We start from the raw sequence: 16,503 nt of genomic DNA on the forward strand, positions 1-16,503 counted from the left end.
TCCAGCTGTCAACACTTGAGGCTGGATGGGCGACTCGGGCCCTCAACATTATGCTGGTTTTGGATCTACTTGATTACTCTGATTTGGTATGTGACAATAGCTTCATTCTCTTCCTGGATTTTTATAAGGCTTTTGATACAATTTAACATCAATTTATTTTCCACTCTGTGGAAAATAAATTGAAAAATTTGGCTTTGGAGAGTTTTTCTGTGAAGCTGTCAAAACCTTATACACAAATGACAATAGTTCTATTAAAATGATTAACGGCTCCGCCCCGAGATTTGATCTGAAACGTGGTATTCGCCAAGGATGTCCTATTTCACTATATTTATTTTTACTTTGGTGGTTACAGTTCTACCGGTGTTCCAGATTAACTGGCGTCGCAGTTCAACTGGTGTTGGTCATGCAGATGTGTGGCAGACTTGCTTTAGAGGAGCCGCTACCGACAAAACAGCAAATAAACACCAAATATTTTATCTGTGACATTTGTGAGGTTACCTCAAGCACGAAACAAATTCAAAATAGGTGATAGAGCCAGCTGCAGATGTGTGTCACAAGTTAATCTGGCTGTATAATAAACAGAAACAAATGATCCCTGTTGTCTTTGCTTATTGACTGGCTTTACTCACGACAATCCACATTGCTGGCATTGCTTTTTTCAGTATGTTTGGGGGTTAATTTGAATGCACCAGTGTAAGAGCAGCCACTCAGCCTCTACTGCAGATGTGTGTCACAAGTTAACCTAGTAGTAGGCTATGGCACTTGGCCACAGGTGGCAGTAGTGGACTGACCTCCATGTGAGACTGCTCCAGCTGCTATGTGATAGTCAGTAGATCTGCTACCAATTTCTGATTATAAGCAAGTTTTGGAAATAAATCATGAATATTCCTAGCTTAGCTTTAAAACCAAGAAATTCTAACTCTCCCCCACACTCACAAACAGATGACAAATCAACTGACACACCTGACTAACTCACTTTCTTAAATCCACTCACTCTCACTGGCTCTGTTTATTACTAATCACTGTGTAACTGCTGTAAATTCACAGTATCTGCCATCTCCTTACAAATGTTTATTATATTAACCACACTTATACAGACTGTATATAAAAACCAACTCTCCAGCCATGTTGATGAATTATCTATATTCACTGGAAATGTTAATTTCCGCAGAAAAGACACAGACAGACTATGCTTACAGGATGTGATGATACAACACTAATTAAATATGGATGTGTCATATATTTGCTCAGACATATGTCTTTGTTATGGGACGAAATATTGAAATCATCAGGAACAACAGGAATGGTGATTTCTATAACTTTGTGTATATAATTTGGCATTTCTTACTGATTTAGGCAAAAAATAAATACATAATACCATTTCATTTATTTTAATGTTTTATTTGCAAGACGCAAAAGCAGACAAAATAGAAAGTTCCAAATGTATTGTGCATGAAACGAATTCAAACATAGCGATTGAGCCAGGTGCAGATGTGTGTCACAAGTTAATTTGGCTGTAGACTATGGCAGTTGGACACAGGTGGCGGTAATTGACTCCACTCTATTCGAGTGCACACAAACCAAAAGAATGACAACGACAACAAGATTTTCCCGATTGTTTACTCTTGCTGTCTTGTGAACAGCATCGGTGTGGTGACGTTTATTTGTTTGCTGTTTTCACCTTCTTCTCATACATGAGGATATCACCAGGTAAACTCGTGACATTTTTTTACATTTTGTTGTTGAACAGCAATAAGACTGACTTAGTGTGTTTGAGGTAACCTCACAAATGTCACAGATGAAATATTTGGTGTTTATTTGCTGTTTTGTCAGTAGAGGCTCCTGAAAAGCAAATTTAACACACATCTGTTCGACCAACACATGTTGATCTGCGACGCCAGTTAATCTGGAACACCGGGGTTTAAAAGTAGTTACGCAAAACAAAGCGTTTTCGCTCCGACCAGTCATTAAGGGTTTAGCCATTCGCCTTTATCTACTGAAAACGCTGCCAAACCTAAAATTCAATCACATGAATGAACTTTTCCTTTATCAAAATGCAGCTCTGTGTGTGTGTGTGTGTGTGTGTGTGTGTGTGTGTGTGTGTGTGTGTGTGTGTGTGTGTGTGTGTGTGTGTGTGTGTGTGTGTGTGTATGTGTATGTAGGCTACACCTTCAGATTTTCACTCCAAAAGTACTGTGTTTGACCGAACTGTCAGAGTAAAGTTGACTGACGTGTGAGGACATGAAACCTTGTTGTAGCGTCAGTGTAAAACACTTATTGCTGTGACAGAGCTGACGTATTTACATAATCCTCTTCTTAGAAGTCCTGAGTGAACTCACACATAACAGCAAACATCCAAGTCCAAACTTGCTGTACTTGATATTTAGAAAAAAGACAGCCGTTACCTTGAATGAGTCAGGGCTCCACCTCTTATAGAACAAAGACAGTAGAAAGATTTCCCAACGAGAGACAAGCTCCAGGAGGTCTTTGATTTATTGACCCACAGAAAGATGAGATGCACTGATGCTACCTCACTCAAGGCCCAGTCTAACAGTATTTTGTAAAACCGTCACATAAATGGAATCTATGTTTTGTGCTCATGGTCCATTTTTATGCCGGTGAGCCTGGATTTTTAAGAAATTACTTTTGACAGGAGGGTGTTGACAAAACAGAGCTTGCCTACTGTAACCATGAAAACACAGGTTAACCACTGTATTTTAGTCCAAACCATGATTGTCTTTCTAAACCTAACCCAGTAGCTTCTTTGAAACTTAACCCCTCAACATGTTTTAATTAGAGATAATTTAACTGAGTTAAGGACAATATGGGACACCTCGTATGCTACCTGTCCTTTATATATATGCCTTTCTCATTTTTGTTGTCATTCTCATGCAGTCTCAGCCCAAGATCTATTCTTATTCAATCTGCAGTAAATATTCTCTAATCTAATTGAGGATGAGGTCCCTATGATTGAAATTAACACTGGGACTCAAATTGGTGGCAAGAAATATGAATAGATTAAAGATTGCAAGCAATTCATGGGTTATCTGGGAGTCGCTCTATCTGCAGCACCCGTGTAGTAAATTGGTTAATGGTACAAACTCCAGCTACAGATTTTTTCACTGTATTTATTTCAGCACCAAATTCAAACTGCAGTAAAGTCAACTTCAATAAATAAACAAATAAAATCATTGATTTATTAAAATGATTAATGACCGCTACAACCGTTTTCTATTACTACAGACAAACTATAGAATAAGGATTTGCGTGCCACAGCTTCAGAAGGCTAATACTGCCCTGAAGATAATGGCAGCGTGTACATGAGTGTAAGGAAACACACCCATTTTAATTAGTAAAATTTATATGATAGCCTCAGAGAGTCGATGGTTTCAATGAACTGTGTGGCAGCGGCCAGCTGCCTAAACTGATTAAAGATTAGATTTGCCTTTGTGTCACTGTGAGCATTCTGCAAGTTCTTTAAACACTCAGTCATGTGATATAATCGCAGAAAATAAATAAAATGCGAACCCAACATCTGGAACATTCAGACTGGAATATGAAAACAAATCTAAACCAGTTAACATAAAAAAAACAGTCAACCTAGAACTGTATTCCTGGACTGTGCTCATCTACAAACATATACAGTATCTATTTCCCAGTTTCAGCTGTGAGTCCGTTACCGTGAACTACGGAGCGGCAGATTTGTGCTGCTTGTGCTGGAACTAAGCTGTACACAAGGTGATGTTAGCCAGGGAAACATTACACACTGACTTTAATGGAGAGACCGGAAATAAAAACACACACAGTTTGTTCTGTGAAGACATCAAACATGAGCTGAACAAACAGTAAAACAGTAAAGTTCCTAAAGACAAACTGTTAAAGGAGGAAACAAAGCAAACTTACAGTTTCTTCAAACACACACCAACAACAAGCTCCACTCCACACCTGGACACTAAACACAGACACGCAGGTGAGCTGCTTCCTGGAAGGAGGCGGGACCCCACTTGTCGTACATCAGGACAGGTGTGGGAGGGAGAGAAGGAAGATTTTCACAAAAGCAGCATGTTGTTTTTGAATGAGTATAGAATGAAAGCTCTGATTTGGACACACACACTCCAACTAACAAGGAAACAAGAAGCAGGCAGGAATGGTGCTTCACCTCACTATTGTGCTACAGAATAAAAGCTGATTATGGGTCAGCTTTATAAACACACTTTGAAATATGTCACGGGCAGAATAATCTGTTCCAAAGTGACTGCTGTAAGCCAGATACCAAACTACTTGCGCTGATGATACAAAACCTAAGAGAAATAATGAAAAGCTTATTTAACTCTGTTTTAACACATGAAAAATGCAGAAATGATAAATCATCGTCATAAGGGTCTTCTGAATCGCTCTTTATCTGGTCCCTCACCCAGGACCAATTTGCCATGGGAGACCCTACCAGGGGGCAAGGGCCCCCGGACAACATAGCCACTTGGATCCCTGGGAAACACAAATCCTCCACCATGATAAGGTATTAATTCATGGAGTTGTAGGGCTGTCCTGGTTGACACGCCTCTACAATGATGCGTGGAGATCAGGGGGAGTACCCCTTGACTGGCAGACCGGGGTGGTGGTTCCCATCTTTAAGATGGGGGACGGAAGGGTGTGTTCCAACTACAGGGAGATCACACTTCTCAGCCTCCCTGGGAAAGTCTATGTCAGGGTACTGGAAAGGAGAGTTCGCCTGTGAAGGTTACAAATGATCTTCTTATGGCCTCTGACAGTGGACTCATCTCTGTGCTTGTCCTGCTAGACCTCAGTGCAGCGTTCGATACTGTCGACCATAATATCCTATTAGAGCGATTAGAACATGCTGTAGGTATTACAGGTACTGTGCTGCAGTGGTTTGTATCATATCTATCTAATAGACTCCAGTTTGTGCATGTAAATGGAGAGTCCTCTTCACACACTGAGGTTAATTATGGAGTTCCACAGGGTTCAGTGCTAGGACCAATTCTGTTTACATTATACATGCTTCCCTTAGGCAGCATCATTAGAAGACATAGCATACATTTACACTGCTATGCAGATGACACCCAGCTCTATCTGTCCATGAAGCCAGATAACACACACCAATGAGTTAAACTGCAGGAATGTCTTAAAGACATAAAGACCTGGATGGTCGCTAACTTTCTGCTTCTTAATTCAGATCAAACTGAGGTTATTGTACTCGGCCCTGAAAATCTTAGAAATATGGTATGTAACCAGATTCTTCCTCTGGATGGCATTACCTTGGCCTCCAGTAACGCTGTGAGGAACCTTGGAGTCATTTTTGACCAGGACATGTCCTTCAACGCACATATTAAACAAATATGTAAGACTGCGTTCTTCCATTTGTGCAACATCTCTAAAGTTAGAAATATCCTGTCTCAGAGTGACGCTGAAAAACTAGTTCATGCATTTATTACTTCCAGGCTGGACTACTGTAATTCATTATTATCAGGAAGTCCAAAAAACTCACTGAAAAGCCTTCAGCTAATCCAAAATGCTGCAGCAAGAGTCCTGACAGGGACTAGAAAGAGAGAGCAGATTTCTCCTGTTTTGGCTTCCTGTTAAATCCAGAATTCAAAATCCTGCTCCTCACATACAAGGTCTTAAATAATCAGGCCCCATCTTATCTTAATGACCTTGTAGTACCATATCACCCTATTAGAGCACTTCGCTCTCGCTCTGCAGGCCTACTTGTTGTTCCTAGAGTATTTAAAAGTAGAATGGGAGGCAGAGCCTTCAGTTTTCAGGCCCCTCTTCTGTGGAACCAGCTTCCAGTTTGGATTCAGGAGACAGACACTATCTCTACTTTTAAGATTAGGCTTCAAACTTTCCTTTTTGCTAAAGCATATAGTTAGGGCTGGACCAGGTGACCCTGAATCCTCCCTTAGTTATGCTGCAATAGACGTAGGCTGCCGGGGATTCCCATGATGCATTGAGTTTTTCCTTTCCAGTCACCTTTCTCACTCACTATGTGTTAACAGACCTCTCTGCACTGAATCATATCTGTTATTAACCTCTGTCTCTCTTCCACAGCATGTCTTTATCCTGTCTTCCTTCTCTCACCCCAACCAATCACAGCAGATGGCCCCGCCCCTCCCTGAGCCTGGTTCTGCCGGAGGTTTCTTCCTGTTAAAAGGGAGTTTTTCCTTCCCACTGTCGCCAAAGTGCTTGCTCATAGGGGGTCATATGATTGTTGGGTTTTTCTCTGTACCTATGAAGCGCCTTGAGGCGACTTTTGTTGTGATTTGGCGCTATATAAATAAAATTGAATTGAATAGAACTTCATCACTTTTACTGCGTACACAGAACTGGATGGCTTTGAATACAATGTTGCTTTTACAAGACTGTTATTGAAAAGCAAAGAAACATTGTTTAGAAAACCTGCAGGATGTGGAAGAGTTTTGATGTAATGATGGATGGAGGGCTGCAGTGATCCATACAAGACACACAGCATGAAGGTGTGAGGGACCACACGACAGAGAGCAAGGGGCGACTCGAACAATATATACTTACCAGAATTCAATTCAATTCAATTTTATTTATATAGCGCCAAATCAAGACAAAAGTCGCCTCAGGGGTCAGCGTCTCTAAAAAACCCAGCAAACTGACAATCACCTCTAAACAAGGGGGTTAGTTTATGGGCTTTTTGTTTGTTTGTTTTTTATCAGCCGCAACACCATGTAATGCATGGATGTTAGACTCTTTCACCAGACCATGTTGCTAGCCCAACCACCAGGCTCAGGGTGTCTGAACTCTAACCCTGGCTGCCAAATGTGCCTCTGACCCTCTTGTGCCTGTTCACCACCAGACTAAGTTTGTAGTCTCACCTACTAATATTATTTTATTACAGGGCAATATTCAGCTAGGTTACTACTTTGACTTTCTTACTTTGAGCACATTTCTGAGCCCATACATTATCAAACTTTTACTCGAGTATTTCTGACACTAGCAGCCATACTTCTACTTAAGTAAAAAAAATGCCTGCACTATCGGCATAAAGCTGTCTGTAATTCTTTAACAGTTCATGCAACAATTATAAATTAAACCTGCACCACAGCTAACTCTTTTTCATAACCAATAACAGGTGTATTTCCTAGATCTACAGATACAGCCAAAACACTCTGCTTGTATAATGCCATATTCTCTCCCAGCATACCCTTGTCTCACAACAGGGTGATTCCCGAAGTACGACTCAATAAACAGAGACTCTAAAACCAGAACAGAAAGATAAAATTGGAAGATCAAAGATTAAGGTTTGTGTTTTTATAGCACAAAGTAAACTGTCCCCTTGTCTTCTAGGCCTTGGCGTGCGTACCTTAGAAGTCAGATTATACATTAGTCATACTTCCAAAAACATTTTGAATTCCATTTATAACTGAGATGTCAAGCTGTTATCAGACATCTTGTGCTCACCAGGAGCATGTATCCCCAACTTCAAAACCTTAAGGTGTCAAATTCACAAACCCAATATGGGATCATTCAACACAGGGGCCAGAAGTGCATGTCACCCTTTACTGACATTTTCAGATGAAAATTTCTCTGCTTTTTTATTTTTTTATTTTATTTTACTGTAACAATCCCTGAATTGTTGAGTGAAATGGAGTGGGGGTATCTAATACACAAGTTTTCACTGTGTTTTGTACTACCAGCTGTGAGGGCTCTGCTTTTACTTTGTCTTGTGAGTATGTATTTTTCAAAGGAGATCTTCATCAAGTCGATTTTGGTACCAAAATCCAGCAAAAAATTCAAAAAAATATATTTTTAAATCAGTAACTTAGCAAATGAAATGTTTTTTGGACAACAAATGAGTCACGTTTTAAAAACAGTTTGAATAATCTGCGCTGCCAGACAGACATTTATGAAGTGCTGGCTATAACACACATGCTTACCGTGTGAAAGGACCGCGGATGTCTTGGAGCAGAGAACCTCATTGCATTGTCGCTTTTCTCTTATGCATAAGCAGCGCTGGCTGGTCATGAACGCTCTGTAGAAAATGGTCTGCACCACCGCTGGTCCTGACGCGAAATGGCAAGGGTCTCACGCTCTCAGGAACGCTTCATATAGGACCGGGTGCTTCCAAAACAATAGATGGGGTGCCTATAAGTCTGGGGGGGGCATACACCTGCAGGGCATCACCTTGCTGTGCAAGTTTAAAACAATGAGGGTGGGGCACGCAGTTGCTGAGATCCGGTGTAACTGGCCAAGATAGGCCTAAGGGACCGCTGTTGCTGGCTACTTCAGAAAGTAGGCGAGACCTTGCTCGACTGGTACATCTGCGGGGCTTTTACCTTGTCAAGGAATTACAAAAAGAGCCGATACCGGCCACTTTAAACAATAGGTTGGGTCCCGGCCTTGCTCGACTGGTACACCTGTCGGCTTTTCCTAAGGAATCCCAACAATTAAATGATTCCCGTGGTGGGCTTTTGTAATCCTGAACAAATTCAAACAATTAGCCAGCTGTTGAAAATACGGAGCAGGTCTGGGCTACAGGTTTTGGAAGTATCACTGCAGCGTTTATTTTCTAAAGAGCTGAATGTTATTTGCGACCATCTGTTGTGTTAAAAACTACTCTGAAACCATGAAACCCCTTACAGAAGAAATGCCCGTTTGATCCGTTTTTAAATAAATAAAATGCTTGCATCGCTGTGACATCCGAATCACAAAATGAGTGTGATTAAAACACGATTAGTTTGAAAAGAGCGATACTGGTTGCTTTGGGGGGAAAGGTGACATCGTGTGCAACGTGTTTTAGAAGTAGCCCAATAGCATTTATTTTCTAAAGGACTGAATGTTATTTGTGACCATTTACTGTGTTAAAAACTAGCTGGCTTTGTCTCACTCTTAGTTCAACATTCCGAAATCCCGATTTTTAAATAAAACGATCGCATCAACCCTGGAAAGAAACCCCAGTAGATGCGTAAAAACTAGTTAAATTAAAACTAGTGGTTTGATGAAATGAAACGCTTGTGAACATGCTGACATTACCCATTCAGAAGAAATTCCCATTTGTGCCGTTTTTAAAATAAAATGCTTGCATCACTGCAAGCTGAGATATTGTCAGAATCACAAAATTAGTGTGACTAAAACACTATTACCAACACTTTTGACTAGATGTAAATAAAAAGCATCCCCTCTTTGTTAAGGTGCACTGTGAACCAAAACAGCTTCCACTCCACCCACAAAACAAAGAATTGCTTTTAAGAACACATATGTCTGCATAACTGAATGTTGAGACACACCTAAGTGATAAAAATAGTTTAATTAAAAAACCCTATGGTTTGATTAAATTAAAACCCAGTTAAAAGCACATAAACTCATATAACCCCTCTGACGCCCTGTGTGTTTCCACACATGAACTCGCGTACCCTCAACACACCTGAACGCGCATGCGCACACACACGAAACCGGTCAAACCGGTTGTCAAACCGGTTTGGTTGGCCGCCATATTGGACTAATGCCCCCTTATTACTACTGTCCTTGATAGCCAGCAAACCTCTGTGTGGAGTAATAAAGTCTCATGCTCGCTGCCCATCTCACTGCACAACACAGCAAATAAGCAGGAGGTCACAAAGTTGACCATTTTTACTGTGGTGTCCAAAACATGTTTCAGACTGACAGTTATTCTCTTTGCAGCAAGAGCCTCTCAGTGAATGCTGGAGGCCACTTCAACAGTCAGGTGGCTGTCAGTTTACTGCAATATTTTTTACTGAACACCAGAGGGTGCTATATACACATGTGTTTAACTGTATTAGTGCAAATTTAGACCTTTTGAATTCGGCGAGTCCCCCCACCACCAGCCTCTTGCGTACCACTGTGTTAGAGCTACTTCTGGGGTGAAAGCGCTCTAACATGGTTCTTAAACGTTTATGTGTGCAGAGAATGTGAGGCAGGAAGGGGTGGTTGATCCATTCAGGTTATTAGAGGGAGGAAAAGGCCATTGGTTTTAAGTGGAACTGATTTTTATTTTATTTTTTTAATATGGTCTTTGATTGTCCTTGTGCCTCAGCTGACCTCTGTTTCTCATTACTTCCTCCTATCTATGATTTTCTTATTCCTTCTTCTGCTTCATGATTCATCTTTTTCTTCTCTCTCTTTCTTATCCCATCCTAGTTTTAAATAGATCAGTGAGAAAATAATAATCATTGTCTCCATATACTCAGACATCACCAAGTTCCTGGATCAAAAATACAGTATGAAAAGCTCAATAGTGGCTGAAATAGTAAGGTCAGAGGCACTGTTATTCTAAGTTCAATTCAAGAAACAATTCTGTGTTTGGTTTTGATTTTTGTTTTACTTTTTTATACACACATCTTCCATTTTTGCTCACAGTTGAAATCCTGTAATAGAAGTGCATTGGAAGCAGCAGTATCCAATGTGTGATTGAGAAAAGTAAAAAACTGATTTTCAGTTAGGACTGAACCAGACGGCACTCATCACAAATCCATGTGTCCTGAAAGGCACCACACCGACAAGGCTCACATTTAGCTTTCAGTTTGCTACATTTTCTGTCATAATCTGGTTTTACTGCCTATGCAAATATCAAAAAAGCTGTGTTTTTGTCTTTATTCAGTTCAATCTAAATATCTGATATTATATTCACTTTATCTGATTCTTGTGTCAGTATGATAGACTACAAAATCCCACCTTGGTATTTTGTATTTACTATGAATTTTAATGCGAAATCTTGGAATCTTCTCAGATCTTATGACTCATTATGCTAAAATCTTAAATGTGCAGTCACTTAAAATGTGATCCTCTAATGAAAGCTTACTGGAACTTCTCGATCCCAGAGGGTTTGACTTATTCAAAGTGTTACATGTCTGAGAACTGCACGTCCATCTATCTAACATACACGTCCAGGAGACAATACTGAAGATGTCAGCCTGTTGTTGTTTTGCACATGAACTCCTCCCACCTCAGTAAGACTGTCACAGTCATGAACCAGAACTTGTTTGTAATCTCACACTTCATCCTTTTCCAAGATAGCAATTATCTAAATGCCTTTGCTGAAGTAATGCACATTCCAGCATGTGTGAGTCACATGTAGGTGACATAATTGTACTAATACAACCTGATATCACGGCACAGTGTGTAATAGACATGCCAGTTCAGTGTGTTCATTTCACGCGTTGCCTCTCCAAAGCGTGAAATGAACACGCCTGCAGAAATTGCAGAAATTCAAACCAAGGTAACCAATTCCTTTAATTCTTCTTTTTTCCCCTCCGGTGGTCCTCCTTGGGCTCTCGCACTCTGGGGCCTCTGGATGTCTGGGGTCTGGATCTCCTCCATGCCTGCTTCATGCCCTGGGGGCGGGGCTATGCCTCTCTACATCCTCTAACAGACCGTTACATGGGGAAACCTTTTGAATACAAGCGCGCTGATCCACACAGGTGTGCACACAGGTGTTCACTGTCCATAGACATAAACTACACCTTTCTTGGCTGCTATTTCCAAGCACATTGTGCGCTGTCGGTCCTGCTTGCTGCACAACAACATTCAGTATTTACTGCTGTTTACACTTAGCTAGATTAATGCGATGCTGTTGTGTTTAGTATGTTGCTCTGTTTTTTGCTTGTTTTCTCTTTTTTCTCTCAACAGCTGATCCAGGAGATTTTTCTTCTTCTTTCTCTTTTTAAGTTTCCTTTCTCACTGTCCCTCTCCCCTTCTGTTTTTCTTTCCCTTCATCTTTCTTTCTCCCTTTCCTATCCCTCAGTCATGTCTGTCCCGTCTGTAACAACTGAAAATAAAATAAAATAAAAATAACAACAAAGGCGACCATGGCTCAGGGGGGTTGGGAAGCGCATCTGTAACCGGAAGGTCGCCGGTTCGATCCCCGTACTCTCTGTCCTGGTCGTTGTGTCCTTGGGCAAGACACTTCACCTACCACCTACTGGTGTTGGCCAGAGGGGCCGATGGCGCAATATGGCAGCCTGGCTTATGTCAGTCTGCCCCAGGGCAGCTGTGGCTACAACTGTAGCTGCCTCCACCAGTGTATGAATGTGAGAGTGAATGAATAGTGGCATTGTAAAGCGCTTTGGGTGCCTTGAAAAGCGCTATATAAATGCAATCCATTATTATTAAATGGACCAATACGGCAAAGCTGTAATGATCCATTTGGCAAAGTAAATCCATTGGGTCTCCTTGTTGGTCTTCAGACAACAGATCTGATGGCTAAAGAACCAAATGGGACAGGCAAACCTCTGACTGCACTGTAGTTGTAGTTAGATTTTACAAGGTACAAGGACTGGGCTGAAAATGGGTGAAAAAGAAGCAAATGTCAGATACTTAGACTGTCTGAAGAACGGCTGCAAGAGACTATTTTAAAAACACATCAATGTACAGCTCTTTAAAAGAGCACATTCAAAGGGACTGGATTACAATTACTTTCTTGAGGTATACTGAAGTTTCTCCATTACTGCTACACTGGAAACAAAATAAAAATGACCCTAACTTTAGACCAACAGTGAAAGTTTAAGGTAAAGTAAAGCACGAGATTTATAGAAGTTGCTCTTAAGCAACTTCATGAGTTCACCAGACAATAATTATGTTGTATTCTCCACACTTTAACAGATAACTCACACACACGAGAAGCAGCTGGGCTTGACGTTTCAGTTGTTGTGTTATTCTCAACAACACACCACCTCTGTCTTACTTCAGGTTCAGATTAGTGGATGACTCTGCTTTCAGCTGTGTACTCGCCTACTTCTGCCTGGACTCCAGAGGTTACTGCAGAGTACTGGGTTATTAAAGGTTACTTAAACTGGCTTCAGTTAAGCTCTCCTAGCCTCACACTGGTAAATGTTGTGACATTATCATTTACATGAAGGAAAAATATTCATTAAGTTTCAGTCTCCAGACTTAATCAGGCAAAATTCATACAATGGCAAACATACAAGCCAGCACTCTTTCTAGTATCAGTATAAATGCAATTCAAGTATCACATTACTCACACTCTCATAACACATACATGTAGGGCCTTGGGGGTGGGCACGTTACACGGCGCCCACAGGACGGTCTGTGTATCCAACCTCACCTCTGTGGCCGGTGCCCACCTCTCAATTTTAAATGCATGTGGACATTGAGGTTCTCGGGAGGGGCCGTGCTGACACCTGCTGTTCTCTGGCAGCAGCACCATGCCCTCCTGTGTTTTAAGTGCACTTTAGAACAACATGCAGCAACACCACATATGAGCGGGCAGAGGGAGGTATGGGGTGGTCACAAACCCCCGTTCTCTGTTCGCCATTGGGGCGGAGGGCGCGGAGGAGGAGTTGGCCGTCCGGTCTGGGATGCTGGGCCTCCCTGCTACTGCGGGACCAGGGTCTGCCTGTCTCCACCCCGGGGGAAGGGTAACATCTCCTGGTTCTGGGGGCGGATTCCCCCTCTGGGGGCGAGGGTACCTGGACCTGGGGTATAGAGGATGTTTGGGCAGTGTGAGTGTGTGTACAGTGTCTGTTTGTGTGTGTCTCCATGTTGGGTGAGTGTTTGTATATGTGTGCAGGTTGGGAATGCACGTTCGTGTCTGCGTGCGCCTGTTCGTCTGTGTCTATATGTCAGGTCGGGTCTTAGACTCCACCTCTCTGGGAACATCTCAGCCCCCCCAGGTGTGGAGGCCTATCTCCACCCACCACACTCCCTGCTGTTGGCTGATGCCCTCAGACGTCGGTGGGTTGGTGGTTGTCAGTGTACAGGGCTGGGCGCTCAGGTATGTACCGACTCACTCCTGGTGGCTGCTTAGCAGGGCCTGGCATCTTTGGCTCGGTCGGGGCCCTTCTGGGTGGTGGGGGTCGGGGGCCCAGGCCTTGGGGCCTGGGACTCTGTCCACTCTTTCACAGCTGGCTGCCGGCAGAGCCCCCTCTGGCTTCTGCTCCGTGGCTGATGGGTGACCCCTCGTCTTCCCAGGAGGGTGGCACAGATGCCCCTCCGGTGGTCCTCCTTGGGCTCTCGTACTCTGGGGCATCTGGATGTCTGGGGCCTGGATCTCCTCCATGCCTGCTTCATGCCCTGGGGGGCGGGGCTATGGCTCTCTACACCCTCTAACTGACCATTACATGGGGAACCCTTTTGAATACAAGCGCGCTGGTCCGGGTGTACACACGGGTGTTCACAGGCACAGACTACACCTTTCTTGGCTGCTACCTCAAAGCACACTGTGCGCTGTTGGTCCTGCGTGCTGCACAATAATATTCAATATTTAGTATTTACTGTTATTTACACTTAGTTAGATTAATGTGATGGTGTTGTGTTTATTATGTTGCTCTTTTATGCTTGTTTACTCTTTTTTTTCCTTCTCTCAACAGGTGATCCAGGAGATTTTTTTCTTCTTTTTTAGAAGCTCCCTCTCTCACTGTCCCTCTGTTTTTCTTTCCCTCTCTTTCTTTCTTTTCTTTCTCCCTTTCCTATCCCCCAGTCATGTCTGTCCCATCTGTAATAACTGAAAATAAAATAAAATAAAAATATAATAATAACGAAGTTCAACCAAACGGACCAATACAGCAAGGCAGTGATGATCCACTTGGTAAGGTAAATCCATTGGGCATCTTTCAGACAATAATTCTGATGGTTAAAGAAACAAACGGGACAGGCAAAAAAAAACCCCAACAACACACCACCTCTGTCTTACTTCAGATTCAGATTAGTGGATGACTCTGCTTTCAGCTGTGTACTCGCCTACTTCTGCCTGGACTCCAGAGGTTACTGCAGAGTACTGGGTTATTAAAGGTTACTTAAACTGGCTTCAGTTAAGCTCTCCTAGCCTCACACTGGTAAATGTTGTGACATTATCAGTTACATGAAGGAAAAATATTCATACTCATATATAAATACTTCTCACCTCACCAACACGATTGTGCACTATGTGCTCATTATACCACGCATGATTATTGATGTTATTTTGGGAAAATCCACAAACCTCATCTTTAGCACCAAAAAATATGAGAAGATTTAAAAAAGTACACCAGTGAGGTCAGGAAAGCCTCATGATGTAGTTTTGTATTTCACATACAAACACTTGTCAGTGTGTTGATGCCATGAAACAGTTGTGGTCCCTGAGCAACATGACAGTGAAAGGATTTTCACCTCATGGCACTATGATCACTAATGCTTAATGTTAGTCTTCATCACAGCACAAATACACAGTAAAGTGGTGTGTGGCTGACTTCAAACTCAACACTTTATAACATCCCATTATCTCCATTGTTTCCTCCTTTCATTTTGTGATGCTTTTTGACTGTTTTGTATTTAACAACTGCAAAGTCTGATTTTCACCCATATACATAAATATTTACTGATATATGGTTTGTGTCAACATCTTGTGTCTGTGGGAAAGCTGTTAAATAACCCTGTTTATATAATTTATTGGAAGAAAAAGTCTTTCTTTTTTATTTGTATTGACTTTAACTAGAAGGTACATCAAAACAAACACACACAGATGAGTGCAATGTTCATCACAACACAAATACACAGTAAAGTTCTGGATACATCGAATTAGTGGGAGCAAATGCTTGTTTAATGGTGTCGTTTCACATTTTAAATGAATCTGTTCTGGAATGCACCTCCTTCGCCTCCACAGCTCATTATAAGAAAAAGTATCAAGACAAGAGAGAAGAACTGAGCTTGTTATACTTTTTGTAACTGGTCCAAAAACTCAACAATGCAAAATTACACAATGCACACAATGGAAAATGATTCCACAATTTTGCATTGTAGCTGGATAAAAACAGGATATACACTGGTCAGACTGGCTGGCTTATTATTGGTGGCTCAAACACAGCACACTCTAAAAGAACAACACATTATAGAAACATAGAGGCTCACTAGCTTAGCCAATGTACAATGCTTTTCTGTTTTAGCGCCTCACAATAGGCAATCTATTTGAGTTACAATCTGCATTCAAGACAGAAAAGCAGCTGCTGGACAACCAACCCAACGTAGCAGTGGCTGAGAGGGAACAGAAGACAGCAGATAGATGTGGCAATACCAGTGGATCAGAAAGTAACACTAAACAACAGAACAGTAGCATGGGCTGAAGGAACCAGATCAGCTGTGAAAGGTAAAGTCCAAAGTGGTCCCCCAGGAGGACTAGGTGCTGTGACCACAAACCACAGAAGTCTCCACCCTAGTGGAAATACACTATAAAGTGAAAATTTACAAGAATATAAAAGAGTGGGTCTCACAGGAACTCTGAGATTTTCAGTGCAGTATCATGATAAGATGCCACCTGTCCCACAAATGTGGAAGTGATTAGGACCAAAGCAACTTAGCCACAAAGTGGTAGGCCATGTAAAATCACAGAGCGGGATCAACGGATACGTCACCAACTTCCTGCAGAGTCATTGGACTGCAGATTGGTCTGTAGTCGTGCTCTGTAACCCAGTGACTTTCATTCACGTTTCCCTTCATTCATCTGTCCAGTACACAGAAATGAGTTGTCATGGCCAGGTAGCCCCATCTAAACCTTAGATCACTGCA

General features: G+C 41.9%; 1 protein-coding gene across 4 annotated transcripts in view; it reads right to left on the bottom strand.

Annotated features, from left to right (window-relative positions):
* The window catches only part of LOC146648790 (protein NLRC3-like), a 28,687-nt gene extending 20,553 nt beyond the window's left edge, over positions 1 to 8,134 (bottom strand). For 2 of the 4 annotated variants that reach the window (XM_085388236.1, XM_085388234.1), the window contains exon 1: positions 7,926 to 8,133. The gene's annotated coding sequence lies outside the window, so the exon portion shown is untranslated. Of the gene's footprint in view, positions 1 to 7,925 lie in introns of all 4 variants that reach the window. The other 2 variants (XM_085388235.1, XM_085388237.1) reach the window with 2 other exon arrangements.
* Between the last annotated feature and the right edge of the window lie 8,369 nt (positions 8,135 to 16,503).

The sequence above is a fragment of the Rhamphochromis longiceps genome, linkage group LG18 (genome assembly GCF_057381845.1).
Source record: "Rhamphochromis longiceps isolate RC_006_pf linkage group LG18, R_longiceps_female_GT1.1, whole genome shotgun sequence".
In the NCBI taxonomy this organism is placed as follows: domain Eukaryota; kingdom Metazoa; phylum Chordata; class Actinopteri; order Cichliformes; family Cichlidae; genus Rhamphochromis; species Rhamphochromis longiceps.